Below are 16,433 nucleotides of genomic sequence, written 5' to 3'. Positions count from 1 at the left end.
GTCATCCCATGTCTCCCTGAACTTTGTTTTTGATTGAATCCATCATAGGATTTTGTGGAAAAATACTAATTTCATATGCCTTAAGATTCATCTAGTTGAACTGGAGGGTACTACTGATAAAAGCAGCATTGTGGCAGGATTGAGAGGAACTTCAAATAGCAAGGTTTTTTGCAAATCCAAAAACTGTTGATTTTTGACTTATTAGATAGATTAGGAGAATTCTACTCTGGAGAGCAGAAACATACATATAACACATCCATCTAGCTGTATATATATATATATATATTGTGCATGCACACATGTATATGCATATACCCTTTAATTTACCGAGAAAAGGAGCATGGGCTGATTGCGGGATGTGCTCAGTTTATATAATGGGAATAGTAGTATTCATTTTCTGAACATTAATGATTTAGTCCTTTTGAAAGAATAAAATAACAGTAGAAGAGACTTCAAAGCCTAGAACTCAGTTCAGTTCCACAAACATTTATTAAATCCTTTTATTCATAATATTTAAGCATATTCATAATCTGTTAAGTACTTATTATATGACAGGCATTTGTCCTAAGTGTTGAGAAAGTTAGATGTATTCTGTGCTTTCCTGAAAGGACCTTGGCATTTCATCAAAGGAACTTACAGAAGACATTTACATATTAAAAGAAGACATTTACATATTAAGTGTTCCAACTTTTGAAAATTCTCATCAATGCAATGACTAACTCTAATTCCAGGGAGTTGTCACTAACAAAGTAGGTTACCCACCTGATAAGAGAACTGATGGACTCGAGGTGAAAAAGTAGACTGACTATGACATACATTTTTGGACACAGCCAATGTGAAATTTGTTTTGCTTCAACACAAATATTTGTTACGATTGTTGTCATTTTAATATTTTTAATGGGGAGTCGATGTTAAAGGGAGGGATTGTTATTTATGATTTTACAAGATACTAAGACAGTGTAATTGATCTGATCCTACAAGGAGATGTTATGGGCCAGAACTTGAAACAAGGTACTAATGGAATTGAGGAGACAATGGGTAAATCTAATTTAGCATTGATTTAATCCTACAACAAATAATGGTTTCCCAGTGATGTAATGATTGGAGTATACTCAATGTACAGCATATAAGCAAGGAGCTCCCACAAGCCCACAGACACCCAGAAGCCCACTTTCGGAGGCGAGACAAATCATTCCATATTTGACCTGTGTGCTGGCTGGAGATATTGAGAGCGAGAGGCTGAAGCTGGCAGAGGCAGAGGCAAAGGACTAGGGGCAAGAGCTCTTGGAATCAAGGAGAGAGATGAGCCTCCAGAAAGTTAGTTGAGCTCCAAGTGAAGGAAAGAGAAAATAAAGGATTTGGACTTGAACAGCTGGCTGCATTTGAGGTGATTATTGTGAACTGAAACTAAGGCTACCTCCAGAAACCCCCCAAGAAACCTGCTCACAGAGAACAATATAAGTTAGAGAAGAGAACATTACAAATTTAAGTCCAAAAGTTTAGTGGCATCAAGTTATATTTGAATGGAGAATTCGATTTATTCTAATGCATGAAGGTATATTTTTGTATTTCAGGTAAAGGGCTTCCTTTTCTAGCCTGAGATTTCTCCCTTTTGGGATAAAACTGCCAAGTCAGTAAGCCAGGACTTTTTAGCTTTTTCCTTCCAATGTGATGGTTGCTGTATGCCTTGGATTTTAGGGATGTGTATTCTGGAGAAATAGGGGGTAGAGAGCTGGCCATGGGATCAGGAAGTTCTGCATTCACATCCTATGTATCACATCTGGACCAGACTGCCCCGTTCTCTTTTCAGTATTTTTGGCCACCCTCAAGGACTCTATATTGTAGAGACAGTGCCAGCTTCCATTGACAGAAGGCATTTCAGTGAAAGCACCTGTGGCCTAATCCTGCCCTTGGTTTTAGCATTTTGTAGCAGAGTGCCCAGTGGTGGCGGCATGCTGCTTTTACCACTCTGTGTGTAAGGAGTGCCACTTGTATGTCTTGTCATTCACTTCTGTCCTAATCTTTCTTATCCAGGTACTTCAAACAAGCAAGCAGAAGTCTCAGCTCTTCTGCTCCTTCTGTGATTGAGTACTCATCCTTGTGAAGTTACTTCCACCATATGCCTGCTAGTTTTAGTTAGCTCTTGCTAAGTAGGGATTGTAAAACAACCTTGGCTTGAGGATTAGTAGTCTGTTTGGTTTTTAGTGCTCCTTGTTACAGGACTGACCATTTGCTTCTTCTCTTGTTGAATGTCTGAGCATTACTTGGTCCTTCTAAGCCTGGTTTCTCTGAGCCTCTTCAGAACACACATCCCTGAAATCCAGGCCATGTAGCCAGCATCTCGTGGAAGGGAAAATCTTGTCCTGGCCCACTGATCCAGGTAGTCTTCCACTAAAAGGTGGAAACCTCAGGAAGGAAGTAACATCAAGACTAGGAAAGAAAGTACTTTGCTTGGAATACAAAGACACATCTTTTTGTATAGATGTTTGAGCCCCAGTGCCTGTCTGTCGCTATTTTTAGCTATCCACTCTGGATTTTTGATTCCTGTTCCTTGATTTCTTAGAAATCAATCTAAATGGTTGTTAGATTCTTGCTTCCTCAGGTCTGTGTTACTTGTTTCCTCTCATGTTCCTCCTAGCTAGTTGGTTTTTCCTGACTCTGGATGCTGTACTCTCTAGATTACAATGTCCAAAACTTGTCTCCAGACTAATTTGACATGGTCATGACTTCCCTGCCTTCTGATCTTTCTTGGGAGCCTGAATTTCTGACCTGGCTTGTCCTGTTGCTCTTTCCTGTTGTGACTTGGCATAACATCACCTAACAACACATAAAAGTAGCTGGTTACTGGCCTGGCTTGAATCTACTTGTGCCCATGGAAAACTGGAAGCCAAATTCTCTCTGGAAACATCTGCTGGTGTGACCAAAAAAAAAAAAAAAGCATTCCATAGGTTTGCTTTCTGTTTGCTCCCTCTTACTGTAGGCCTCATCTGGATACAGAAGTCAGTTGCCTAGTTGCCTCTCTCATTGCATCTGTGCCTGATGTCATAATATTACAGCATTATAATTGGTCAAGCTTTTGGTAGGTATGGATGATAACCTGATGTCACAAAAAGTTTCCATTTAAATAGGCTTAAGTAGTGGATAAAATTTCAGAGATGGGGGAGAAAATATCTTCTTTGGTAATTAAAGTAGTAAGTCTCAAAGGCCCAGGATGACTTGATTAAGTTGAACTCAGAAAGGGGAATGAGTTTGTCTTTTGAATTCATAGATAGAATTCTCAAGTTTCAGGAAGGTGGAAAATGTTGTTTCAGGAAGTGCCAAATATTGTCATAATAGTTTTATGTTATACAGTGCCATTAGATACATCTAAATTTGATTCTCAGTTGAGGCTGATAGGTGAAACAACTGGTGTCTCTGGTCACACAGATTTGATGACATTACAATTGAGAAAACCAAGCCCCCTAGAAGTGAAGTGATTTGCTTAAGGTGTAGAGGGAATCTGAGTCTCGAGTTTGTGATTCAAAGCCATGCCCATTAACAACAAATCCAATGCTCTTTGACTGCATTGGGCTGCCTTGAAAAGAAAATGTTCTCCCTGGCAGCTTCTTGTTCCAAGTGTGTTGGACCAAAATCTGACACTTTTACAAAAACATTTAACTTATTAAAGTTTTGGATATACCCAGGACAGCCTATTCTGTGGATAGAGGAGAACTCAATAGAATGCAAGTCCCATGAGGGCAGGGACAATTTTATTTTATCTAAAGTGTTGTGGCACATAGTAGGTGCTTAATGCTTTTAAATTGAGGGTAGTTGGGAGTGTGGCAGGATGGGGAAAGGAGGAGGAAATATAATGTCACATGTGGAAAAAGTCTCCAATTCTAGTCCAGTTCTTCAAACATTGCTGAGTAATTATTTGATTCTATTGGTTTTTTGGTCTGTTTCCTGATAAATGGATCATTGTGTCATGGAGACAATGACCCTTTGCTTGGCTGTCTGGTCCCTTTAAACTCTTAAATCTAGAGCCCTTTGAAAAGACTATGCCATTACCAAGCTGGAAAGATTTTGAGTACAGCCCCAACAATGCCCTGTTTCCCCTGTTATCCAAGACCCATCTTAGCTTTGTTTAGAGAGGCCCATCACCAGAGGGTTCACTGCCAATGTGGTGGGGTTTTTAGGCCATAGGAACACATGCACATTGTTTTCTAAGGTGGTGAGGAGGTTCTAGTCTGTGTTAGTGGAGGGGATATTCACGCAAGAAATTGTGGATCCTTGAAGCATCTCACATGAAAGATAGCAGAATCTTAGAATGACTTGGACATGTAGGGAGACTTTATTGTTAACAGATTCAGAAACCTCCAGGTGTCCCAAAGCCTATCTTTTTTTTTCCTCCACCCTTCTCTGGAGAATTGAGCACTGTCTAGGGTGAGCTCTCTTGGGGGAAAAAAGCCCAGGAATAGAAAAGTCCTGTGGTTTAGCAAGTTACTTTGCCTTTCTTCAATTCTCACCCGACAAGGTAGATGGTGGGGAGCTTTGTTAACAAAGCTTATGTTCTTTGAAAACCAAGTTTTCAGCAGTTTGCAAGGAGACCCCAGAGTAGTAATGTCCTTAGAGCTTGCAGTTTGTACTGTGTACTCTCAATTCTGATGACATGGAAGAATCAGGAAAGTTTCATCTCTTCCCTGGGTTCTGGAGAGAATGCTGAATAGTTGTATAATTTTGTGAGCAAGATCCAGGGGTTTGTTTACTTGGACTGGAGGAATGGCTGTTTTGCAGCATTATGTCATCTTTCTCTAACCCAGCAATTCTACTTAAATCACCTCAAGCATGAGCTCCATGGTCCTGAATTTTTTCGTAGAACAATAAAACCTCAGATTTAGAAGGGATCCAGGAGACCACCAAGACTTATATAGCCCCTTAGCCAAGGGGCTTATATAGCCAAGACTTATATATATATATTATATATATGTGTGTGTGTGTACATACATGTATGTATATGCACATGTATGCATATATACACATGCCAGCCTTTGCTAGGTATGGGTCATTTAGTTCAATCCCCTGTACAGGAATTGTCTGTATGCATGTGTAACAAGTGGTCATCCAGTCCCTGCTTGAAGTTTTTCAAGGGTGTTCCCAGCCTCCCAATGCAGCCTCTCCCATTTGTGGCTAATTTTCCTTTTTAGATGGTATTTTCTTAAATGAGCTGAAATCTTCCTCTCTCCCATTTCCATGATTGTATCTAAAAGGATAGATACAATCCTTGTTCTTCACAACAACCTTTCAGATGCTTGAAGACAATAGTCACATTGCCATTTAAGGTTCTGTCTCCTGAGTTCATTTCCATTTTTTTGAGCTGCTCCTCCACTTCCCTCACCATCTTGGTATCTTCCTCTGGACATTTTTCATTTTATCAGTATTTTTCCTAAAAGATGGCACCTAGAACTGAGCACAGTGCTGCAGAGAGTGAATGCTCAAGTTAAAGAATTAGTAATTTTCTCATTTTCTTTATGCTGGACACTTTAGTTTCTCAATGTAGTTTTTACTCTTTGAAGCTACCTTCCCCATCTTGACTTAGGCTTATAGTGCTCATTATGATCTGCTGATGCTGATCATCCACTGGATGAAATTTAGTAGATTAATGAGAGATGAAATTAATATATGTAATGTGTTCTTCAAGTCTTAAAGCTTAAGTGTGAGCTGCTGTTCATTTTATCATCATCCTCAAGTTGTTAATGTTGCTTCAAATTTGGGGGTTATGTGTTGCCAAAATCTTCATCTGGCCTGGATAACAGGACTGACAGAGCACATGGTGTCATGAAAATCTCCCTGGATTTGGAGACAAAGGAACTTCATACAAAAATAGATCTGTTTTTTTACCCCTTTGTATCTTCAGGAAGTCACCTACTTCTTTATGCTTCATCATCCTGTGCCAAATGGTTGATTGAATGATTTCTCTCAATCTTAGGATTATAGTCACTTGATAATTATTCTAAAGCACCGTTTTTTTGTTTTTTGTTTTGTTTTGTTTTTGAGGTAGAATATGTATTATCTCCATTTTGCAGATGAGAAGATTAAGGCTCAATAGCAGCTTAGAAATTTTTTCCAAATGCAGAACTAGTCATTGGAAATACTTGCATCCAGCTCTTGCTCTAAATACCTTTTCAATCAGAAGCTATTGAATTAGAAGTCAGGATACCTGAGTTTTGATTCTTGCTGATGTACTAATTAGTTTTGTGACCCGAGTTATTATACTTAATACCTTTTGGGTCTGCACTAGATAATGTCCCTCATCCTTTCCAGCTTTAACATTCTGTGATCTTTAATATTCCTCTAGCCCATAAAACCTGGAATCGAGCTTTTGGAGTTGGGGAATGTTAGCCTGTTGCTGCTTACTGCAGGAAATGACCTGACTTTAGGGAGAAAGACCTCCTTTCTCATTGGGCAACTCCTGGTGAGGCTCTGATTTTTTGAGGATCCTGTGGAAGAAGACTCTGCAGATGTTTTTTCCTTTGCCAACCTACTTCCTGTTATTCCAGAAAAAAAGTTTCAAACAGCCTTTTTTGGGTTAATTAAGGGTTAGTGTACCGGTAGAAGATGGGTGAGGTTTGTCCTGGTGAGGTTATATCCAATAAGAACAGGGATGTAGAACTGAAAGGGAAACTTAAAGAGTTATCTAATCTTTTTCCCCCTCTCCAGTTTTCCAGTGGGAAAACAGACCTAGAAGTTGTGATACACCCCAAGTCATTGAGGTTGTTATGAGGCTTCAAGTTCTGTATCTGTTTAAAAAGAGGGGAAGAGGAATGCCTTCTTTGCCTTCAGAAATACTTGTTGGGGATGAAGGGATTCCGGTTTAATTATGGGTTGGACTAGATGACCTCTGGGATCTCTCTTCTGGCTCTGAGATTATGGTAGCCTCACCACCCCCAGATGCTGGTTTTTATGGTAGTGTTGGCAACGCCAGAGCTTTCATCTTCTCGGGTATATTTCAAACCCTTTGGAGGAAGTAGTTTGCCCTTTGGTAGAGCAAGCAGAATGTGCTTCCTTTATCAGTGGGGCTATAATTAAAATAATAACTGCCTCCTAACACCTTTCATCTGAGAATCTTGAGGTACTTTCCAAACACTCTTTGTTGGCTGCATTAAAGTGCCCATTTTCTAGGTGAGGAATCTGAGGCCCTGAGAGGGTGGAAATGAGATCTCCTTGCTGGCTATAGAAATTCAATAAATATCTTTTAAGTGCTTCCTACAAGCCAGGAGAGATAGAGTAAAATGAATGAGAGTTCTTGGTCTTAAGGAACTTGTACTGTTGCTTCTCATTAGCTTCTATTCTAAATGGAATGTGACCCATGACAAGGAATGGAATGAAAGATGTGTGACCAGAAAAGGTCCCTTTTCTCCCACTCTTCTGAGTGCTGAGGGGGAGGGTCCCAGCTGCTCTGCTTGATGACTCTACCTGATTCCCATAGGATATCTTATAGATTCTAAAGTTTAGTTGGGACCATTCTAACCTCTTCGTTTTACAGATGAGGAAACCGAGTTCCAGGGGTGGAAGTGACTCACCCAGGGTCACACAGTTAGTAGCACTAACAGATTCCAATCCCAGCCCACTGAATCCACTTTTAGACACTTATGTGCCTCACACATAAAAAAAACATGTTGGGACCACACAGTTTTTTTCAAATTCACTCTGGTCTAATGTATTGTTTTGAGTGATGTCAACCCTAGGAACTGTGACATCACTGAATAGAGCAGGTCAGAAGAGAAGATTCCTGGGTCCATCAAAGGAGACCTGGTCATTGGCCTTGACAAGATGGGAAATGCCCAAAAGAACAGGACAGGTAACTGGGCCTTTGACAAAAACTTGTGGCAGAACTTGCAAGACTATAACTGGGACGCACAGCTAAAATGTAAACCCATGCCGACTCTGTTGGGGACTAGGTGTCCAGTCTTAACACAGAAATATTCACTGATCAAACCACTCCCATGCAAAAATGCTGGTTGGGTTCTAGAGAGCACATCCTCACAATAGCCCTGGGCCTTTGAACATAGTATTTTTATCGCTAATTAGGAGCAGCAGCAATATTGTAATGAAAGCACTGGCCTGAAAGTCAGGAGACATGGATTCTTGTCCTATATCTTCAGTTATCTTTCTGTATGACTTCTTGAATAAGGCCCTTCCCATGTTTGAGTCTGTTTTCCCATTCCCATCTGAAAAACAAGGTAGACAAATTAGCTGAACTCTAAGGAGTCTTTCTAATGCTAACCTTCTAATTCCATGATCCCTTCAGTTGGTGATCCTCATGGACCTGCTCATAGTTCTTATACCATCCTGCCTCAATTTTGAACTGTTCACAGCCACAGATAGCACCCCTTTCAAGGTAGACTTGCCACCTGGGGAACAAGGGAGTGTTAATGACTTAACACATTCTTGCTGCTAGGGAACAATGCAAAATATACAGGTCTGGGCCTCAGTTTCCACACCTGTGAAAAGAAAGGGTTGGAATAGATGATCTCTCAAGTCCTTTCTAGCAGTAAGAATAAGAAGTATGGAACACATTTTATAGTTTTTTTTTATTGATTTTTGAAGTCCTTATCTGGGGAGTCAGTATAGAGTTATCTGCTAAGAAAGCAGATTGGTTTGCATGAAGGTAAAATATACCTATATCTTAATAGTTGGTGATGGAATGCAATTTTCCCTGAGTTCCACCCATTAGAGATCTACACTACAGCTTGAGTCACACTGGTTTGTATTTAGTTTTAAATACAAATGACAGCTGAATTTAAGTGGATTTCACTACAGATGAGCAGTTGGAAGCTTTAAAAGATTCCCTAGAAATCAATCTTAAAACTGTTTACCCAATCTTTATATTGAGTTTGTCTTTAATTTTAGAATATTCCTAGCCCCTCAACTCTTCTAATACATAATTATTTTTAGCTTGGATATTTGAAGCCTATGCTTCTGCTAAAATTTCCATCATGGCATTTTTTCATACCTTTGTATCTCATGGTGAATATTTCCCAGGCAGGTGTAACTGAGGCAGTAAGAGATGCAGACAGATGATTGATTGGCAGTTACTAATAATCAGGGAATCTGTTGAAAAAAGGGCAGGAAGAAGGAAGAAATGGGGAGGTGAGAGACACTTTAGAAAGCTTTACTTCCTCTATAATGAAATAATATGAATATCATCCATATCTGGAGCTCTTGTCTAAAATCTGACTGAAGACACACTATGGTTTTGGTTTGCCCATTAGCTTCCTGTGGTTGTGGAATAATTTGTTTGAAAAGGAGGCAACATAAATGAAGTGCAAAGAATCCTGTTCTTGGAGTCAGGAGACCTGGGTCCAGGTCCCAGCTGTCTGGTAAGTTACTAGTTGTGGGAACTTGCATAAATAAGTAAATCATGAGATCCTCCAGAGCCTTCCTGGGTTGCCCCATATGGAAATGAGAAGAATGGATCAACTGAACTCTAACATTTCTGCTGCCTCTGATGTGGCTAGGTGAGAGAGTCTAGACTTGGAGCCAGGGAACTGATCAGGTTCAGATCTTGCCTTTCTTACTGTGTGACCCTTGGTAAGTCACCTAACCTGTCCTCATAATAATAGCATATATGTCACAGGACTGTTGTGAGGGTCAAATGAGATAGCATGTAAAATGCTTTGCAAACCCTAAGGCTTTCTGTATAAATATTTGTTCAGTCATTTTTAGTCACATCTGACTCATGGTGACTCCTTTTTGGAGTTTTCTTAGAAATACAGGAATGTTTTGAAATTTCCTTCAGCTCATTTTACAGATGAGGAATCTGAGACAAATAGGACTAAGTGTTTTGTTCAGGGTCACACAGCTAGGAAGAATCTGAGGCCAGATTTGAACTCGGGAAGAGGAGTCTTCCTGACTCTAGACTCGGTACTCTATTCACTATGCCACTTAGCTGCCCCATATAAATATTGGATATTATTAGTAATAATTAAATGATAGTTTCTATGTTGGGTTCTCTGAAAACAGTAATTTCAGCAGTACATTGCTTTGTTAGATGACAAGAAATTTTTTGTCACATAAATGGCTTGTGCTCAGTAAAATAATGACCTTTTTTGTGGGAGAATTACAGTAAAATATGTTGGCTTATAAGGTCTAATTCTGCTTTTACAGAAAGTTTTTGTATATATCTTATCATGTAGATGATAAGATCTTATTTATTCACCTAGAAGTTGTAGAATGGCAATTTTTTGAGGTAGAAGTATCCCAGCTAAGCTGCTTGGCATGGATGGAGTGGAATGGAGTTGGGTCCATCCACCATGGCGGAAGCATTCCTCCTAAATTGTCTTCTTAGCTTATCCCTATCTAGCCTCTACCCGCAATGAACCCCAGACCTTGCTCTTTCTGACTTTTACATGAAAAAAATGCCCATTACCTTGTAGAAATGCCACTGTCTCTTAAAATTGCCATCATCTATATATGTCTGGTTTCTTTCCAAAAGAAACCTTCCATTGTTCAAAGCAGCAATGTTATTTCTCTCCCTCTGAACTCTTTTAGCCACTTCATTACTTTCTCAATTTTCTCACATAGTCCTATCATTCTTGGGTTTGATCCTCCTTGCAAAAATCATAAGACTCCCTTCCCTTTCCCTAACTTCCCTTCCCTTCATTTGACTCACTTGCTCAAAAACCTGCCATCACTTCTCATGACCTACAGGATGCTCCTCATCTTGGCATTCAGAGCCCTTTGGTTCCAGCCTACCTTTTTAGCTTTAATTCACATTCAATACATTTACAACATTGCGTGTTCAGCCAAATTGGACTATTTGTTCCTTGAACTCAGCATTTTGTCTCTTGCCTAGAGGTGTTTGGGCAGATTATCCCTAATGCCCAGAATGTCTTCCTCTTCATCCTTACCTGTTAAAATTCTATTCCTTCAAGGTTTTGCTCTGATTCAACTATTTTTTTTAACTTAAGATTATCCTTTTATTTTTGAATTTATTTTCTTTCTTCCCCTCTCCTCACCTTACTTAAGATTTTCCTTTTATTTTTGAATTTTCTCTCCTAACCTCTCACCCTCCACAATGACCCCCAGTCATTGAGGGGGAAGAGAGAAAAACAAAGCCGTAACAAGCCAGCTTGGAGCCAGTAGATTCTAAGATCCTTGAGGGTAAGGATAATGCCATTTTTCATGTTTGTGTCTGCAGTGCCTTTACATAATAGATGCTTAATGTTGAATTGCTAGTCCTTTCAACAGATAATTAGTGCCTGTTATACAAAATAGCTCACATATTTCTGTAGATATACATACACAGCCTAGAACACGGTGGCTTATACAATCTCTTATATTTGTTGGTCAATTAGTTCTAAGCTGTTTTGACATTAATTTGGCTTTGAACATGAAATAGAGATTTGAGCATCTGGCCTGAGCTGCAAAGGGATCTTGGTGATTATGACCATCAGTTTGTTCTCTGACAAGAGGATTGGTTTACCATGTTACAGAATGAACTGGGCCTTTGTTTCAATGAGGGAGTTAGATTAAATCTCGGGTGTTGCTTCTAGCTTTAGATCCTGTCCTGTCCTGTGGGTAACTGAATGGTTTTGCTTTCTGAAAGCTATTATTATTAGCAACAGTAATTTGTGTTTTTATATCCCTTTAGGGTTTACACACCACTTCCCAGTGGAAGTAATACTGTCTCCCTTTTGACAGTTGAATACATTGGCTCAGAAAGTTGAGTCAACCTAGCTCATGTAGACACTAGCTATTAAGTATAAGAATCAAAATGTGAACCTTGGTTTTAGGTCTTCAAGTCAATTTCAATCAGTTTTAGTATACAACTTCTCAGCAAAGATACATATACATGTATGATTAGTAACCATACATGTATATGTATGGTATAGTATAGAGAATTAGGATTTGATGTTCAAACTATAGTGGTAATGATACTACATTTCTTTACTAGAAGATACTTGAGGATGGAATGGGGCTTTAGAACTTTCTCCTTTGAACATGCATCCACAAATACAAAATTAGAGAGAAAGTACAGTAGAATGGGCTCTATGGTGTAGTTTAGAGATTGTTTTCTTCAGTTTTTCTTTCAGTGGTTCTGTACCTACTTCTGTCTTGTGCTGGATGCCAGAAATACAAAGGCAAATTAAAGAGTATCTTTTCCTAGAAATGAAATTTAATTGAGAGAAAAACATATGTCACTAAATGAAGGACAAGATAATTTGAGGAAAGTAATTACACTAGTGGGAAAGATGACCAGAGGAGGTTAAACCTAGAGTTCAAAGCTTTGAAGGAAGAAGATAAGTGTTTTGAAAGGCAGAGATAAAGTAAGTTTCTGCTGTTGGCCCATTTTGTCATTTGTATCTTTTCTCCTTTTTAGGATGAGCAGTGGTTGAAAGGATGGCCTGTTGAAAGGAAGGCTTACATGATATTTTTGTTCTATAAATGCTTAAAGGGATACTTGAAGGGATTTGAAGAGAAAAAGACTTGTTCTGATTAGTGCTAGAGCAGTAGTGTCAAACTCGAATAGAAACCTCCAGGCTGCATTTGACTTAGAAAGCCACGTATTAACATGAACTCTTGTATTGTGTTCTTTTTTGGGATGGTGGTGTGTTAAACATTTCTTAGTTACATTTGAATGGCCTCACTGACTCCACAGGCAAGAGTTTGATCCCCACACTTAGAGGACTGACTGACAGTTGGGATTAAGTGACTTGTCCAGGGTCACACAGCCAGGACGTGTGAAGTGTTAAGTGTTAAGTGTCTGAGGTCAGATTTGAACTCGGGTTCTTCTGACTTCAGGGGTGGTGCTACTGCGCTACCTAGCTGCCCAAGGACTGAACAGTCCTTCTCTACTTCATTTGACAGATGAGGAAACAGAGGCAAACAGAGGTTGAATTGATTTGTCCAGGGTCACACAAACCAGTAAGTATCTGAGACCAGAGTTGACCTCAGGAAGAGGAATCTTCTCCACTTCAGGCCCAGTGCTTTGTCACTGTATCACCTCCTTTCTTTGAGGACTGAACTAGGCCCAAGCAGACACTGAATAGACTTTGACATGATATAGAGAGTGTGTAATTATCAAGTTGAAATGACTGCTAATGGCATAGGCTTCCTTAATGATTTTCATAGTACTTTCAGCTTTACAAAACATTCTCCTTAAAATAGCCTTGTGAGGCAGGTAATAAAAAATAACAACTCCATTTTTCTGAAGTGGAGATTATTTAAGTTATTTAAACAGGATCATACATTAGTGAATGTCAGAGGCAGGACCTCAACTCAAGGTGTGACTGTCAAATCCAGTACTGTGTACTGATGAGTACATGAGTAGAGATGATCCTGCTTTGAGGGGGAAATTGAATAAGATTACTCCTCAAAAGTCCTTCCCAAAGTTTTTCAGCTATAAAACTCAAAAGAAAATGCCCACTTTTTATGGGGGAGCTTTCTAGTTAAAAAAAGTTAAATGGAAATGGATGACCAGTAGATGTTAAATATATTAAAATATAAATTATAAATTTATATTATAAATATATATTAAATTATAAAAATTATAAAAATATAAAATATAAATTAGATACACAATAAGTATACATGACCAAAATGTTATTTTGCTGTACAAAAAGAATCAGACTCTGAAATATTGTACAATTAGCTTGTGAAGGAAATGCAGGGATTGGGAATTCAATGTAATGGTTTTTAGTCCTCTCCCAGAGTTCTTTTTCTGGGCATTGCTGGTTCAGTTCATTACTGCTCCATTGGAAATGATTTGGTTGATCTCGTTGCTGAGGATGGCCTGGTCCATCAGAACTGGTCATCATATAGTATTGTTGTTGAAGTATATAATGATCTCCTGGTCCTGCTCATTTCACTCAGCATCAGTTCGTGTAAGTCTCTTCAGGCCTTTCTGAAATCATCCTGTTGGTCATTTCTTACAGAACAGTAATATTCCATAATATTCATATACCACAATTTATTCAGCCATTCTCCAACTGATGGACATCCATCCATTCAGTTGAGGAAATTAGAATTTAAAAAATTAATCGTTATGAAATCAAGATAATAGCTCCTATTTCTCTAGGCTATAGAATTTACAAAGTACTTTCCTCATGATAGCTCTGTAAGCTCAACCATATGTGTACATAAATATACACATATACACATGCACACAATTTTTCTCTTTACAGAACCAAAATCTAAATGTAGTAGGCTTGCTCATAGTCATGTAGCTAGGAAATATTAAGAGCTTGAAGTTGAATCCATTTCCTCTAGCTTTTGAATCTTATATTCCTGCCATAGGCAAACAGGTATAGACAGATTCCAATTTCTATTATTTTACACTTCTGTTATTTTACATTACCATCTCATTTACAGCTTTCTGATATCCATTTGGAGTAAGGCAACTAAACATCTGTGACCACAATCTAGCTCAAGTACAGTCAGGATTTCATTTCAAAGCAGTTCATTTGGAGATTGCATTTCCCAGGGACATGTTACATAGCCCAGTATCTTCATAAAAGGAATCTCCCTGATTGATCATCACAAATTTAACTTAAGTACTCCTGTCATTGAAAAGAATTGTTGTGGAAACAAATTTTGACATTCTTAATGCTGATCATGTTATCATCATGTTATGATCATGTTATGTTCATAGTTATTGGAGGGGCCTTAAAATCATCAGAGAATTGTGTACACTATATATTGGATTTAACATTTATTTTAACATATTTAACATGTATTGGATTACCTGTCAACTAAGGGCAGGGGTGGGGAGAAGGAGAGGAAAATTTGGAACACAAGGTTTTGCAAAGGCCAGTGTTGAAAAATTATCCGTGCATATATTTTGTAAATAAAAAGCTTAAATTAAAAAAAATTATGTACACTATAATTTTATGATTTATTTTTGGTGTTATTTACCCTGATTGCACTGTATCTGAATTATTGTGTTCAGGAATACATTGGCATATTGGAATCAATCTAGAAAACAATAGGATTTAGGGACAGAGAAAAAAACCCTTAGAGATTATTTAGAGACTTATTTTACTGAGGGGGAAAATTGAGGCTCAGGGAGTGGAAGTGATTTGCCCAAAGTTACACAAATGGTATAGATTCATGTCCAGGTCCTCTGACTCCAAAACCATGCCATAAGAGGGGTTGCATTACACATGCAGAAGTTAGATCTTGAAAAAGAAAAGATGGGGGGGTGGGTAGGAAGTGATCGTTGTCTTCTGTTGTCTTGATGAAGAGTTGTTATAAAAAAAAAAGAAGGATCAGGTAGGCTTGTTGTAGTTGCTTCAGACACCAAATTAGGACCAAGGAGTAGAAATTGCAGGAATGCATATTTAGAGCTTTATATAGTGAAGACCATCTAAGGCTATTTTCAGAAGGGTGGGTTTTAGGTGGAAGCTGGTCTACATTTTATGTGCTTCATCTGGAGTCAGCTTTTGCTATGAGACCTTGAGCAAGTCGATTAATCTTGGTTTACTCATCTTCAAAATGAACTCTTGGACTTGATGACCATTTTGTTTGGAGTGATGAGAGTGGAGGACAAGAAAAGAAGTAAGATCATTTGTTATGAATACTGTAAATTTGGAATCATATTTAAGATAGGATTTGGATTCAGGGATGCCTAAGGTCCCTTCTACCTGTTTTCCATTTCTTGAAGTTATTTGGAGCTAAAGCAGGTATCATTTGCAAAATAGGGTCCTGAGTATTGCCAATTTTGGTTTCTTAGTCCACTCCTTAACAAGGGATGCAACTAGATTTATAACAGTTTATCTAATTGGATATAAGTAAAATGTCATGTTTATAGAATAAGTAGTATGTCTCCATGGCTTCCCTTTCAGTCGTCAGAGATCAGGCTGTTGCCTTTTGGTTACTTTACTAATGGCCCAGAGATACTATATCTGAGTGACTGAGAGCCTCTTCAGAAAGCCTTACAACTCATTGAAAAGGTGGAGAAACAGCTGATGAGGTTTTGACAGAAACGAATGTTAAAGTGATGTGTTTCAGAGAGGAAAAATTGCCAAGTGACCCATATGTTGCCAGCTGGAGAAGTAGAAAAAAGCTGATAGCACGGGAAATTCTTTTCAAACAAGGACATGGAAGTGGATAGGCAATCATCCATCTATCCATCCATCCACCATCATTTTGCTTGAGCTTGGAATTCAGATAGCCAGTGCAGACCCTGGGCAACCTTGTCAGGGTAACATAGCAACCCAAGATGGCAATCTTCCCAAGTGAGGAGGAAGCTTCAATTATCACCCTAGGATACTTCCCAGATAAAGCCAGGTCTTGTTTTGAGTGCCTTGTTTTAGAGGCCAGAGAAGTCTTCAGTCAACCAAAGGATATTTATGGAGCATACAGTAATTATATGAAATGCCTATCACAGGTATGGAATACCTCACATAATAGGATCTGGACCAGCATCATCTGACAAGGATCATCATGGGCAT

General features: G+C 38.7%; 1 protein-coding gene and 1 long non-coding RNA gene across 5 annotated transcripts in view; one reads left to right on the top strand and one right to left on the bottom strand.

Annotated features, from left to right (window-relative positions):
- The window catches only part of CSNK1G2 (casein kinase 1 gamma 2), a 78,643-nt gene that overhangs the window by 19,053 nt on the left and 43,157 nt on the right, over positions 1-16,433 (top strand). Inside the window, exon 1 of one of the 3 annotated variants that reach the window (XM_031948124.1) lies at positions 9,089-9,359. The exons of the other annotated variants lie outside the window; for them this stretch is intronic. The gene's annotated coding sequence lies outside the window, so the exon portion shown is untranslated. Of the gene's footprint in view, positions 1-9,088; positions 9,360-16,433 lie in introns of those variants that run through there. 3 annotated transcript variants of the gene reach the window in all.
- LOC116420791 overlaps positions 7,685-16,433 on the bottom strand; it is a 36,939-nt gene continuing 28,190 nt past the window's right edge. For both annotated transcript variants that reach the window (XR_004231238.1, XR_004231239.1), the window contains 2 exons: positions 8,993-9,090; positions 7,685-8,207 (listed from right to left, as the gene is read on the bottom strand). This is a non-coding gene — a long non-coding RNA (uncharacterized LOC116420791). The remainder of the gene's footprint in view (positions 8,208-8,992; positions 9,091-16,433) is intronic.

This window comes from Sarcophilus harrisii, chromosome 1 (assembly GCF_902635505.1).
Source record: "Sarcophilus harrisii chromosome 1, mSarHar1.11, whole genome shotgun sequence".
Taxonomy (NCBI): Eukaryota; Metazoa; Chordata; class Mammalia; order Dasyuromorphia; family Dasyuridae; genus Sarcophilus; species Sarcophilus harrisii.
This window is presented reverse-complemented; position numbering and strand designations above follow the sequence as displayed.